The sequence below is a fragment of the Uranotaenia lowii genome, chromosome 2, assembly GCF_029784155.1.
Source record: "Uranotaenia lowii strain MFRU-FL chromosome 2, ASM2978415v1, whole genome shotgun sequence".
Taxonomy (NCBI): Eukaryota; Metazoa; Arthropoda; class Insecta; order Diptera; family Culicidae; genus Uranotaenia; species Uranotaenia lowii.
Window position 1 is genome coordinate 284,594,872 of NC_073692.1, and position 15,934 is coordinate 284,610,805.

The 15,934-nt window shown below is 36.4% G+C and overlaps 1 protein-coding gene and 1 long non-coding RNA gene across 15 annotated transcripts in view; both read right to left on the minus strand.

Moving 5' to 3' along the window:
- Positions 1-15,934, minus strand: part of LOC129748243 (mucin-2-like) — a 578,750-nt gene that overhangs the window by 15,056 nt on the left and 547,760 nt on the right. The gene's annotated exons all lie outside the window — the stretch shown is intronic.
- Positions 11,002-11,690, minus strand: LOC129748247 (uncharacterized). Its single transcript, XR_008737695.1, has 3 exons — positions 11,425-11,690; positions 11,232-11,359; positions 11,002-11,173 (listed from the first exon to the last, which is right to left on the minus strand). It is a non-coding gene; the product is annotated as an uncharacterized LOC129748247 (long non-coding RNA).

The following is a 15,934-nucleotide window of genomic DNA, read 5'->3' on the forward strand; positions in this document are numbered from 1 at the left end:
TATAATGGGATAGCGCCTCTCGCAACTGCTTCGCCTGACTGGTATGCAATCTCGATCAGCGCTCCTAACAGCTATGCAAACCGAGTCGCATCATTCAGAATCATCGGTTTAACAAACATCGCATATCGGAGATGAGTGAGATACAAACTGATCCATTCTGAATGTAGCTCACTCAGTATCTGCCTGAATTATATGAAATTTAAAATTATTTTTTGCAGGACGAGAAAAATCAAACAGTTGTGCGGGACACCATAAATTCTCAGTAGTTTTAACGTGAGGGCTGTCCCAACGGTAGATGCAAAACACGGTTTTCGACCACGCTTAAACAGTCCGGCTGGCACCGGTGGCGTAAATCGCTGTTTTAGCACAGTTATCGATTTCAAAATTCCCAACAGTTATACGCCTTTGTTTCAAATTCATGCAAATTTGGAACAGGATTTCAAAATATACGACAGACCGACTTAGAAGTTTGGGGTTCACGGTGAGAAAATTTTAGCCAATGATGATTATTTTCACACATGTTTGGGTAGCATTGGGTGTAATAAATGTTTCTTTTTGAGAAATTATTTGAATGGTTTTTCCCGCCAAAACCTAACACAAATTGAGAAAACATGTTAACAAAAAACCGTATCAAGTATAAAAATTTATGTCACACTTTTCTTTACTTTATATTTTAATAAATAGCTTTTGGCCTCAACGAATTAGTGAGTCCAGTCAGCGTTTCTCGAGTTCAAACGTTATATGAATAAGAAAAGGAAAATAACAGAAGCATCCTAATGAAATTAACGCAAAACAACAATAAACTTTAAACAAATTTAAAAAATTTGAATATCAGTATAATGAGTTGTTAACAATATTTATAATCTTCACGATCAATATATCATATTTCACGGTTTTAATATGAAAACTGTGAAATATGATATATTGTTCGACAACATTGACTAAACTGACATGATTCTTAGAAAAAATGCCTTTCAAATTCTGGCTAAAAAAGCCGTCTGCTACATTACAAACTACTGATAATCATGAAAATTTTACCTAACAATTCTTAAAAGGAGCATGTTTGCCAATCTGTTTAGTTTGCCAAAACAAAAGCACATATATGTTTAATGAATTTTTACCTATAAACAAGAACTGGTAAACTAAATTAATATTTGGAATCAGCACCCCAAAATGAGTCAATTTTTAAAAGAAAAATGTTTTTTTTATTGTTTCAATTAAGCTTTTTTTCTCGCTGCAGATAGTCGTTTTGGCTTTTTAAGCTTCGTTCAATCATAGACAAAAATCGGTTTCAACTGGTTTCTGCCAACTGGTAGTTGTTCAATGAGCCAATGTTTTGGTCGACACAATGAAGCAAGTTGAAACTAGTCAAAATCGTCAAACCCGATCCAGCTCGACAGGGGGTTTCGTTACGGCCTGGAAGAAATCGGTCGAAGTCAATTGGAAAAAGAAAGGTATTCAATCGTCAATCCATTTCTACTTGTTTCGAACAAACTTCATTAAAAAGCCTTTAAGTGAATGAAATCCTGGTAGAATAATGACGGTGTAAAACTCAAAACATAGCAATTTTTCAATTAAAATGAGTTTTTTCTTCTCAATTATTAAGTGTCTGCAATAAAAGTGTACCCGTTTCAAATTTGCTATCACACCGGTGGAGAGTGCGTGTTTTAGCCGATTCCAAAATTTGACGGACGATAGTTTAATAAGAGAACTTGTAAAAATTGAAAAACACGGCGAAAGTGAACATCTTTCCCTCACAAACACAACAACAATTTGATTTTGATCATACTGATGTTAAAAAACGTTATAACAACAAATAAATTTTATGAAGAGATTAACCACCGTAATTTTTGTTTGTTACTTTGATTTATCGGCCTAGCGGTGAAAAGTGATGTTCTTTTTAGTAGGGACATCTAAAGATTATGAAATTTTTATATAGATCGATAGAAGGTTAGAAGAAATGAAAGATGGTGAAAATGAGCGGGTAGAATTTGTCTAGAAGCATTACCATCACATACCAAATTTTTGTTCCTCACGAGCCTACTACGTGTAACAACAAATAAATTTATTAATTTGCTATGTATCAAATCAAACAAAATTCGCTAATGATCGGCTTCATATATCACTCACTCACTGCCTGATACATTCACTCCTGATCGAGGACCAACATGATTCGCCATATGCATTGCGCATTGGTGAGATTCCAATTTGATTACATTAATAGTCACGATTTTTTTTGCGTCCTTGCTTATGTGTCTTTGCTAGAAACGAGAAAAAACCATTTCTAAAAGATAAGATCAATCTTTCAAAAACTATAATTGAATAATTTGGCAACGCGACGATAAGATAAAAAATTATGCCTGGAAGATACAGTTAATAATCATGAATAATATTCGATTATTTTAGCAACGAACATCAAAATTTTCTGCTGTCACATTCAGACGTGGTTGAATTTTTGTGCAGAAAATAAAATTCGCCGAAACAATTAGTGAAAATTTAACTCTTTCGAGAAAATTCGGAACGCAACAGCACCAGTTCCGATGGTGCGATGGATCGATTGGCGACGGCGCCAGTTCCGGTTTTGCGAGAGTAAGTACCTTGATTTATTTTTTGTTAATTAAAATTTCTAATTGAAAATTACTTTTTCCAGTCGCAGCTAGCCGGATGTCTCCAGATAAAAAAGTAGACGCCGGAATTGCGTCATAATCAACTTGAAGATCCTTGTTAACGAAAATGTTATTGTGTTGGGCAGGTCCACTAGGCAACAGCACCGGTTCCAAGCTCAAGGGACAACACCACGACGAAACTATTTACAGTGTGAACATTGTTTTTTTATATTTCAAATAAATTATATGTTTGTGGTGGAAATAAAATGCTATATAAACGATTTTAAAACTGATTTTCATTTCAGTAGTTTAAATTTTAATAATTGTATCAAAAGGAAACGATATGCTGTATCGTTATTTTTTCTTTGAGAAAACCATTAAGTGAAGATTCCACGTATGATACAGCTCGCTCGGAGTGAGTAGAAAAAAGCAAAAAAAAAATGAATAGTTACTCTACTTAACGACCTGTTCCCTGTATCGTAAAGTGCGTCCAAACGATTCCATTTCATGAAAAAATGATAAGCCTTATCTTACATTAATAATCTAAAACTATGGAAGTAATCTGTTGGGTGTCTCGGGAAGAAGATAACGGGAATAGTCATTGTATAATAATGATTTATGCGGGAGGTGCGAAGTGCAATCAGAATTGAAAATGAGTGATTTTCGGAACACTGGAACTATTCATCTTATTGAAGCATTTAAATTATACATAAATGAGTTCATATACCATTGCGTCGCTTTGAAAAATGATTACTTTTAAAAAAGCAATCTAGAAACAGTGCCATCTACTGCGCCGTTTAAAAAGTACAAATCAAGCAATAGATGACACTGTTTTTCGTAAATTTTTAACAGCTTCTTTAAAAGAGAGCATTTGAAACTTTACACAAGTTTCTGAAGACTTTTGTTCGAGCTTGTACATCTGTTCATCGTTGGATTTACGTTCAATGTTTGTGAAAATATCACAATAATAATCACAATAATTTTAAATGAATTCAGCCCTTTTCCAGTCACGTGAACATCACATAGATTGCACCAAATTTGTTTTTTTCTCAGCCGAACATTTAATTGTTATGAGTATCGAACAGCATTCAACTGTGGGAATTTAAGATAAGGATGAAACGATTTTTTTAATTAGCTTTAAGTGTTTCACATATAAAAAGCAGAAATTTATGTTATGAGAGTGGCCAAGGCCAAAAGTATATTTATTGTAAGGTTGCCAGAATTTTATTAAAACGTATCCGGACTCTTCCCCCATCGACCAGCACATAAGGTCATTTGGGTATCCAGAGATGGCCGAACTGAAAATCAAATTGACCACATCTGCATCAGACGAAAGTAGAGAAGTAGCCTTCTTGACGTCCGCAACAAACGAAGAACAGACATTGCATCTGCCCATCACCTCGTCCTTGGCGAGATACGACTGAGAGTTGCGCGTGTCCAACGGCACGAGGAGAAAGTCAGGTGTCGATACGACACGTCCGCCGGTTGGAGAATCCAAAGGTGAAAAGGACATACGTTGAACAGCTAGAATCCCGAGCCTCGGAGCTGCCGACAGACGGAACAGTCGAAGAACAGTGGTGTGGAATCAAGAATGCCTTTATCACGACGAGCCATGGTACTCTCGGTAAAGTTTGTGGAAGAAGAAGCGAATGGATGTCGGATGAAACTTGGAGGATGGTCGATGATCGGAGAAAGGCGAAAGTCGTAATTGAGCAGGCATATACCGGGTCAGTCAAAGCAGCCGCCCGCTTACGATATGCGGAGCTGGAAAAGGCAGTTGAACGAGCTTGTAGATGAGACAAGAGAGCCTGGACAAACTCCCTGCAGGGTATCCTCGGAAAGGAGCTGAGGTAACTGGCGAGGCATACCGTTGATCTGTACAACCCTCAAAGTACTCTGCAAAGTGATCCTGAACAGGATCCGCTAGAAAATCAACGCTACACTCCGACGGCAACAAGCTGGATTCCGATCCAGACGATCATGTGTTGACCACATCACAACGCTACGAATAATTGGAACAAATCAACGAATTCCAGGACTCTCTTCTGCTGGTGTTCGTTGATTTCGAAAAAACATTTGACCGACTTAACCACGAACACATCTGGGCTGCTCTAAGATGACGAGGGCTCCCAGAGAAACTGGTCCATCTAATTGAAGCACAGTACGAGGTATTTTCGTGCAAAGTCTTGTGATATAGCTCAGTTAGCAAGTCTCCTGAGCCGAAGTCCGCGAGTTCGAGCCCAAGAGTAAACATCGAACACAGTTGTACCGGATAAGTTTTTCAATAACGATCCGCCAACTGCAACGTTGATAAAGTCGCGAATACCATAAAGATGGTAAAACGACTATAACCGAAACAAAAAAAAAAAGATGCGAAAACTGCAAGTATTTGTGAATCGCTGCCTGCGGAGTATCATCCGCGCTTGGTGGCCTGGCAATTGTATCTCAAACGAGGAACTACATCGCCGGTGTCAGCAAAGTGCGCTAGAAATCGAGATTCGGGAGCGTAAGTGGAGATGGATTGGGCACACGCTGCGAAGAGATGAGAACGAGATTTGCAGAGAGGCACTTGAATGGAATCCGAAGGACATCGAAGGAGAGGCAGGCCCAGAAACTCGTACCGGCGTAGCCTAGCCGCCAAAGTACGAACTGTCGTCGAGAGTCATGACTGAGACCAAATGAAGACGCTTGCTCCGGATTGTTAACAGTGGAGGTCTTTTACCACGACCCTATGCACCGGAGGATCGGCGCGGGAACATTAAGTAATTAAGTAAGTGATAATGGCGAAACCGTGAATTTGGCGAAACTTAAAATGTATTTTTGTTGTCTTAAATGATTAACTATAATGTCTTTAGTAGTGGATACGTTTTGTATCAATCTATGTTGATCATTTGATGTATTTATCAAAGTTTACTGAACAAAAAGGATTGATTTCTGTTCGAATTATTCTTCTCTAGAGTTTTTTTGAAAGATTTTTCTTGATGAAAAAGCAAGTGAAATATCAATTTTATAGTGTTTAGCCAATTAACCCGTTCGTCGCCAAGAGTTTTTAAAGCAAAATACGTCTAAATTTGAAAAGTCAAAACACCAGTTTCGAGATATATTTTTAATTCAATTATTTAGCATTTATGGAAATTTAACAGTCGTTATCTCATATGTTGATTTAAAAAAAGAATTCATAAAAAACTGCATCAAAAAATTTTCTTCTACAAATTTAATATTCTAATATTTTAATCTTAACATCTATGACTAACTGAAAAATTAATCTTAAAATAAAATTTGTGAAATTTGCACAACTTTGACTTTTTAGTGTATTTATCGAAATTTGCTTCATGGACAGATATATTTAGCAGAAAAAAATTTCAGTCCCTTTTACATATTTTAAGGCAAAGCTAGAAGTCCACCTGGCCGCTCGAGCGAATTTTATAGACTCCCTTCGGGTCCGAGGAAAAACATTCTGCATCCCAGTAGCAGATGTACTAGCTGCAATAGAGATTGATTACATGTTCGAAATATACCTTTTCTTAGAAGCTATTGATTTTCATCTATTAGGTATTCTTTTTATTTTCATATTTCCCTATCTATTTCCCGTCCTCTTCAAATGTGATGATCTAGACCTAAGCAATCAATTGCAAACATACAAAACGAGTTTGGCTTCTTAAAGCCTCAAAGGCATCAAAGCCGTTTCAAATAAAGAAATTACAAGAAAATACGAAATTTTTCAAAACAAATTACAAATTTCAATTGCTGTTTTCTCAACTTGACAAAAACGCAAAATGGGACGGACTTGTTATGGCGGCAGTACACATAGGTACACATTACACATTCCAAAACGGGTCACAACAAACTATGGTAAAAATGACGAAACCGTGAATTTGGCGAAATTGAAAAAAAGAGAAAATATGTACCTACCTAATTTTATTGCCTTAAAAGATTAATTATTTATATGAGAAATTCAGATTCACACAAAAATATCTGCAACTTTTATCGCTTTATTTCAATTTTTTTTATCGACTTCGGCAAAGCCACTCCTGAACTTGAAGTCTTGAAAATGGCACATTCAGAAATGTTTTTTTCTAGACAATTTCGAAAAACTTGCCAAGTCAAAGCATTGACTAAAGCTCAATCAAGCCAAACTTCTACACATATTTTTATGATCGATACAAATGAAAAGAAGCCTTTTTCAAATGCCTCGTTCAAAAAGTCTCCGAAATTTTAAATTTGGTCGTAATGTACAAACATTATTGTTTGGGCCAATTAACAAAATAAACTTGACTCGTTCTTGATCGCTGTCGCGGCAACCCATATGTAAATAATATTCGTTCAAGTTAAAATCGAAATATTGACTGCGTGCCTTAAAAACGTGTGCCATAGTACGTATGGCAACAAACATAAAATTAAGCCTTTAGTCCAGCTGCTGTGAATCTTGAAGTTTGCCAATGAATCATACAGACGGTTGATTCCGCCATTGAAAGAGAAAGTTGAAACAGGAAACTTGACCTTGTGCCTGGTTTCGAGTTACCTGAGTATTGCATCGTTTTAGCGTTTCCGAAGTTGTCGTTCGTGGCTTGTTGTAGACATGTAATCCCCAATCTTCGTCTCTAGCTCCGTCCCTCTTTTAGCGGTTCATTGCTTGTATGTCACGCTCAACTCAGAGATCGAAACACTGCTTCTGCTGCTGATCTTCCGTCTTAAACCTACTCTTGGAGAGCTATGGATCAGACCCAAACGGTGTGCTCTCCAGTGATTCACGTTCAAGATGCCGATCCGATAATTAATTAATGTCGTAAAGATCCATCTTTTTAAGATTGCTTCGAACTGGTCTCGCCCAGGTGAGATCGTTTTGACATTTCGAAGGCAAATTTAAATCGGGTGCTATTCAGTGACGGGAGATATTCTGTTTTAGCCGTCAGCTGGTGGCGTATCTTTGCAAATGGATACATTCGATTGACAAGCTCATTAACTCGTTTTAAGATTTGTAGCCCAAATTAAGCACCTTTTGAAATTGATACAATTAAAGACAAATTTGAAAAAAATATCTAAAATATCTAGAATTAGTCTTGAATAAATAAAAATTCTGAGAGTTCATCATAAATTAGAAAGTAAGAATTTAACGTTATCTAGTCTCTGATTGTGATGACATCTTTTCAAAGATAGCGAAAGTCGTATCTGATAGTAGAATATCATAAAACTATCCGCATTTTAATTAAATTCATCGTGTTGTCCATAATTCGCATTACATAAAGATTTCACCCTCGTAAATCAAGAGTACACAAACAAAATTCCGCAGCATGTTGTATAACTTTAACGACCGAATTCGTTGCTGCTACCAAAGAACGAAGGTGTGCAAGGAATGGCACAATGATGTGAACCCGAGCAGACTTTTATGGCAAAATTTTAGCAAATTTTGCTATCACGCCCTGAGAGCCAAAGTTGCTCTCATTTTGCTTGACATAAGGTGGTACACAGCAAAAATGAGAGCAAAAATTGTCATACTTGGTTAGCAAAGTGATACCAAATTTTGCTAAAACTGAGACCCTAATTACACCTCGTTTTTTGAGAGCTTGGAGAGCACAATGATGCCAATATAAAGCATCAAAAAAAAATTCGGTTACAGCAAAATTAGACAACAGTATGCTCTCAATTTTTTTTTCGAAAAACGAGATATCGGTTAGGCCTCAGATTAAGCAGGTTTGCTGTGTTCTATCTTATGTCAAACAAAACGGAAACAAATAAGACACTAAAGGCGTGATAGCAAAGTTTGCGAAAATGTTGTCCGAAAAGTTTGATCGAGGTTATCAATATCGCCTCCAGCTATGTAAACAACATTGGTTACGTATTCATGAGACATATCGGTGCTTATGAAATCACCTCAAATTATGCAACTGTAAGTCAAAAAGGTGTACATAATGCTTAAGCGTATACCGCACATTGTAAACGCCTAAATGTATACAATGATAACCATAAGTGCTTCAAAAAATATAAAATTTCGGTATCGATTTTTGAAAAGGGCCAACACGCCAATACCTCTGTTTTGAGAAAAATGCGTTCAAAGTTCCAGATATATAATCCATTGCCTTTTTCACTGTATTTTCCTTACTTGGTACCTTAACTTCTAGAAAATAAGCGTAATTTAATTTCATGTGAGGGCAATACAGGTTTTCCGTGATAACACACTTATAAAAAAGGCTATTCGCCTTATTTAAAAATCAAATTAAATTATACTAAAATAGAACGTTTAAAAAAAAGTAAAATAGAAAATTTAATACGTTTATGGTAGTAAATGAGTATATATTTATAACGCATACGCCCTTTTAAAAAATCGATTCCAATTAAGGCTCTTAGGATCAGAAGGGTGCAAGTGCCATTACCATAGATTCGAGAAAACGCGCTTCAAAGTTGTGAAGGTGCTCGATTTTTCATTTCTCCAATTCGAGCAGTTTTAATTCAATCGAAATGTTCAAAAAAATTATTTAAAAAATTGAGTTTTGTACCACATGTACATTAAACATGAATAATCGTTAGGTATACTTAGCTCAAAATTGATAATTTTGGACTTGCACCCCTCTGATTCTGAGGGCCAGTATTTATATTCTTCATTCTCATGGTCATCATTATATAAATTCAGGCGTTTAAAATATGCAGTATACGCTTAAGCATTATAAACGGGTTTTCAAACGTTTAAAACCGATGAAATTTGGCACCGTGCTTAATGGTGATAATAATAAATAACAGTATTTGGTTAAGAACTTACCCGAATAGTACACATGCGCATAGGATTAAATTTTTGCAGACTCTCTTTTAGCAGAATTAGGTCAGTTCACAAGTACACAATTATGCACAACCGATGGTATTCGATTCATTTTCGTTGTTCTAGCAAATAGAGATGTGCCGTAATGAGCTGTTGCATTAGTAAATTATTGGTGACCTGAAACAGGATTTTCATCATCAAATCATTGTTAGTGTTTTAAATCTTTAAAAACTTATTTGTTATTTTACCTGTAGAATTCCCGGGGTATTAATTATTTCAGCATTTAGGGGAGATGAGGGCATAACGAGCACCCGAGGCATAATGAGAAGTCCATTTTTCTACATAAGTACGTATTTTCTTAAACAAATTTTCATGAGGACTTGTTTCGTACTACCTATAGTATTAATTTTTCACCAAAAAAGAAATATTCTTTTCATCTTCACAGAAATATTAAATAATAACCAGCTAGGTTCTCAAGTGACGAAAATATTATAATTTTTGAGCACCACCAAATAAGCTTTTATGACCTTTAAATCATCTTGATCTGAAATATATGCACTGCAACATGATCTACACATTGTTTCTAAATTTTCAGCATCATAAATTTTTGATTTTTCACTTTAATCAATTGTAAAACGCGTTTTTACTTTAATTTGTTCACTAGAGGCGAACAGAGCACTTTCAATGAAGGCATATTGAGCATTTTCTGCCGGAGAATCTAGCAGCGAATTCAACTCGATGAAGTCAACTGAATAATAGAGCTACAGCTTGGCTTGTTTTGTCTGTCGTTTTGGCCTATTGGTAAGGTGTCGGAGAGGTAATCAGTAGACTCGAGTTCAATTCCTGTTCGAGGGTATTTATTTTGCACATACCATTCATGGTTGATTTTTTTTATTGTTACATTATACGGCTAATAGCATCAAAGCATCATCCGTCAAACAAAACACCAGAAACATAATGTATGAACATGTGTTAATTCTTTGAATTCTACAAACAGACCCAGATTATTTTGTTTTTGCTTTGTTTGATGAATCCACGCCTCACCGTTTAGTGCAATCATGATCATAAATGATAAATGAAGAAAAAAAAAATCACCTCCACCAGGAATCGAACTCGAGCCTACTGATTATCTTTCCGACATCTTACCAATAGGCCAAATCGTCAGACGATACAAGTTGAGCTGTAGCTCTATTACTCAGTTGACTTCATCGAGTCGAATTTGCTGCTAGAATCCCCGGCAGAAAACGCTCATTATGCCTTTATTAATGGTGCTCATACTGCCTCGGGGGGTTTCTCATTATGCCTCTACAGTGACTGGTTTTCAGCTTTCGGCAAAATTTTTTAAAATGCATTTTTAAACGTTTTTATCTACTTTTTCAAGTTTCATCCAATTAGACAATAGACTATTTGAGTGTCGGAACACGAAACAATGATGTAATTCACATATTACAGCTGTTCTCTATGGTTAAATAAGCATTTTCCTTAAGGTGCCCATTATGCCCTCATCTCCCCTATGTCCACTTCAAACAGCAACTCAATTTAGCTCAACTTAGTCGAAGTTTTCGTTTTGCGACCTGGATCGAGGAAGGCGTTTTTTCAACGTCTCCATTCAAAGATTGAGTAATTAATCCAATCCAATGGTACGCTCACCCAGTTAAAGAACCATCGACATAATTTTTGTAGCCCTGGCCGATCAATTCGCATGTTGTTTATAAGAGAATATTTCGATTCAATTCGATGCAGGATTTCGATTCTTGAGATTGAATGAAAACTCGAGGCATTTCCTAATTCTTCTTCAAAATCATAATAAGGCAGGCTGAAATTTATATTGGGAATCAAACCGTTATTTGTTGTGAAATTAGAACAGTACTCACCAACACAAATTATGATAACTATGGGAATCTTGCTTGCCCCGTGGCGGAATCTTCCTAGGGGAATAACAAACGTCGTGTCGTAACTCTTCCTTTTGATTGGGCAGCTACATAACTTCTGTGTGTTCCGGCTGAATAAGGATAATATTAAAACCAATGTTAATAAGCTTTTCAATTACTTCAATGACACACTTACGCTTGTTTGATGTCCCGCTGGATTGATAAGAATTTCATGCCATACAACCGGTGTTCGTAAAAACGCTCCCAGTGTCACGATAGAAAGAGGAAGCATTTTTTTGTCGTTCTACCATCGGGATTCGCGGTCAGTCTGGTGCAATCCTCGTAGTTGATTTGATATTGAGTCCGATTTGTGCCAATGGTATTCTTTAATTTTCGAAACGATTTTGAACAGCGCGAAGAAAACAACTCACTACGCGAGAAAAACATAAACAACATTTTTGCCGTTTTGATGTTTCTCTTACACACTGAAAAAGAATGCATATTAATTGGTAATGAATTCAGTCATGAAAAGATTAAATGAGGCCCTTGAAGTTAAAGGGGTGTTCAAGTGTACAAAAGCTAATGTCGAGAAAACACTGTTTAAAGTTTTCGTGTTGCCAGTTTTTCATATTTTTTTCGAAAATTTGTAATTTTTCGTCTTGACAATAAAAGTGTGAGGAGAAAAATCGGAAATTTTCATCAAAAAATATAGTTGGAAATATAATTAATTGGTTGGCATGATTAACTCAAAATTGACTATTTTTGCACCCCTTTGGCTCTGAACGCCTCAAATATTTGATTTGACAAGGCTCGTTTCTCGATTAATTTTAAATGAAACAATGTATGTCATCAAATTTGTGTGGGTAGTTAAAATGAAAAAAATATGAAAATTTCTATATTTTTTAAAACATATATCATCTTTCCAATTTTATAATCAAGCCGAATCGATTGATAAAAGACAGATCGGTGGCTATCGATTGAAGTCAAAGGCAAATGCGAATTTAGATATCGCGTTTTTAAGTTATTTTCCAGTAAACTATATTTGATTTCAATTTTGAACTTCAAACAAGCTAACTATGAAATGAAAATGATTGACAACTATAGTAGAAAAATCAAAATTTCTTGTAAAAGACATCCAAATGAAGATTATTTTGACGTTGTCGAACATATAGTTTACTTAAATAGATTATCTATTCGCTGTAGCTCATTACATATAATTTCATGCTATTTTAATGAGATCTGAGTTTAAAGTTTACGCCCAAATGTGTTTATTATCTTGGTGTTGAAATTTCATGTTTACTTTTGAGTAGATTTATAACAGAAAATTATGTTAAAAATATGCAATGTTGTTATTTAAGTGCAACTTTACTATATGAGAATAATAAATTGCAATTATTGAAAAACTGAAATTTCTTCATACGCTATTATTTAGCTCTCAACATGATTTTTATCTAACTGAAAATGTGGTTAAAATGTCAAAAAAAATTGATGAGAACATAATGATGCTTAATTTTGCTCTCGTACAGTGATACAGCAAATGATGCTATCATATTGCTGTAGCTACCTCATTTTGGTCTCAGTTTGCTATCAATATAGACAAAGTGATACCACAACGATGCCTAGTTTTGCTTTCGCAAGGAACCCTACAGCAAATGATGCTATCATTTTGCTGTTGACACCTTATTTTGGTTTCAGTTTGCTATCGTTTTGGGCATCAATGTCTGCTCGGGAACGTAAAAATTGAATCGCGCCCTGTCCGGCAGCCATCATAATCCAAATGAAAGTGAAATTCTGAATCACCGTGGTTGGAGGGATTGTTCCACATTCCACACTTATTCCTTTCCCTTCTGGCCAATCTTCTTATCACGAATGATCGCGGATGATGGGCTTGGAGGATTTGCTTCACGCGCATCACGAATTTCTCGACGCGAGTTTTCCCCGAGGTTACAAATGTTTCGACTTTCGACGTTCAGCATTTCTGATTGGGCTGGGATATGCGAGAAATGAATGTCAATAGCCTCGGGAAACCAAATCCACAAAAACTAATCGTGAGCAATGTTTCACTTTTTTTCTCTTCTCAAATTGCTGAATGCCTTCTCCGTTTTCCCCTTGATTGTTGAAGCTTTTGAATATTTCTGGTTTGAAATGAGCATTCGTTAGATTCGCGCTTTTTCGCACATAGTAAAAATGCAATAAATGTGTTCTACATAAGTATCATTTTTTTGAAACTTGTAACGGTTCTCGAAGTTTGCTGATCAAAAGATTGATTAACTGCCCTCACTTAGCGCCAAACGAGCACGTGACAATCGTGTTCGTATGTGAAGCAGCAATTTCCGTTCGTGCCCGGCCAGAGTCCTCAAGGCGAGTCCTTCAAAAAAAATCAACCCGAACCAATCGCTATCCGAGACCCATTTACACCCGAGTTAACCCGAAAATCTGTCCAAACAGGGATACAAAACCTACAACGCGAAACAAGCAATAATTAAACTTTTCTTTCAAAGTACGACAACCAGCTGAAAATTCAGATTTACAATTTGTATCTATGTTGTTTACCACCTAGGCCTCAAATCTGAACAGATATTTTTGGGATCCCACCTAACGAACCTATTCTTCTTTATCGGCACACCATGTGCTATTTTTAACAATTCAGCCAAGTTTGTTAAATAGATACCATCGCTACTTCGGAGTTATTTTTAGAACGGCACAGAACAATCAAATTGGATCTGACCTTATTTGAGCGGCTACTTATCCTCCGGGCGGCTAACTGAGTCGATGCTGTCAGTTTCCTCTGACGATGTGTGTCCGTGCTAACCGAGCGATGATGTGGTTTGTCTGCGTGTCGTACCACTGGATTTCGGACTCCGGGAGATCAGGGGCAATTGACGACCACCAGTGATCTCAGGTGAACAGACGTTTCCACCTGGGTCCGTGAATGCGAGGGAGATTGGACGCTGACCCTAGGGTAACGGGACCAATCCCTGGAGAGCGTCGATCTGGCTGATCGGCACTTCCTGCACCCACAAATAACACCTTCGCTTGAAGGAAAATCCTTCAAGCGAGACGAGAAACGCACAAATTACAAATTTGTTCTTAAATGGTGATCTTTACAGTTTTCTAGATCTTAGCTAATTACCTTTTAGGATGGTCAAAAAAGTATCTCCACCCTGCTGGAGTACCTGGGTTCGATCCTGGTATCGGACTAAAGATTTTTTTTTGTGAATTTATATTTGTTCCAAAATCTTTCTTTTTTAACTTACGGTATTCGAACCACTCCTGCTCTAATCTGACGTCAATCGGGACAACCGAATTCGGTTCCTGCCACTAAAGGAAGTTTTTTTCAGAAATCTTTTTAAACCATCAGATTTTAGATTACTCACGTGGAGCTTGGAGGCAGATCACTCGAACCGAACAAAAGTGACAATCTATCAGTGTCACGGTATCTTTTTCTTTTCTCGAAACTGTAACTAAATTCACGCAATTAATTTACAGAATCGTGCGGGTTTTAGTGGTGAGCTTACTCTGTGATTTCCAACCAATTTTAACCAATTTAATCTAATAGCTCAGATCACAAATCACTCAAACTTTTGAACTCGGCAAACGTATCAACTGATTGCCGCACAAATCGAGAAAAGAATGATTAATGGCAAATGAGGGTATTGACCCCCGGAAATTGTAAATACGAAATCAAATCCCACTAATACAATTAATGTATTATCCGATCCTAATCTCTCGGAATTGGTCAAAAATTCCGTTAACCCGGAGAGATGGATGATCGGACGGCGATCGGTTACCAAATTGTGGTTCTACCTCCCACCACTAGGGGCGCAAATCTAACTTTAAACGGAACTGAAATTACAACTTTTAAATTGAGCAACTATGCCTCGACTCGATTAACGTAAGGAAGAAAGTTCGCCAATCAATCGTAGAGAAAGATTTAATGTTTGCCGCAATAAATTACAACAAACCTTAAATCTTTCAATCATTTTGTAACAATGTTACAAACTGTGATTCAAATGAGAACTCTAGGAGTAATGCAGCGCTCAACCCATCTCTCCGATGGAAGGAGGGTGGGTCTCAAAGCATCTATGAAACATTTCTTGTGTACAAAAAAATCCAACGATCCATCTGGTTCCGTATTCTGAATAATTTCTCGAACTGTTCAAAAAAATGTATGAGCCCCTTCTCCACTTTCTATACAGTTCTATTCGCCGCTGGAAGGACAAAGAGGTCTCAGATAATCATTTCCTGTACCTGAATACCCTCACATGTCACATTTGATTCCATTTTCTTTATTAGATTTCGAGTTTTTCAAAAAAAATATGAATGAACAAGTTCTGAAAATGTATGTATGTCCCTTGGAAAAAAATTGATGATTATAAATTTAATTTAATTGAAAATCATGGATAAATAAAATAAAATAACTAAATCCGTTGACAGGCTTGTAGACTAAACCTGAGTGTTATAGTAGGCAACTAAAAGGCTTAATATTTCAATTGATGAGCATTTACTTGTTCTACAAAATTCATTTGAAGGTTGAAAAAAAAAACAACTCATATTATATATGTATTTATATTTTTAACCTTCATCCGTCCCTGAAATTTTTACTCGTTACAGTCCCAGGAATGTTAATTTGACACTCTTGACTAAAACCACTATGTCTCTCTTGTTTCCCAACCGATTTCTAAAAAAAAAATAGTTTTGGAAAC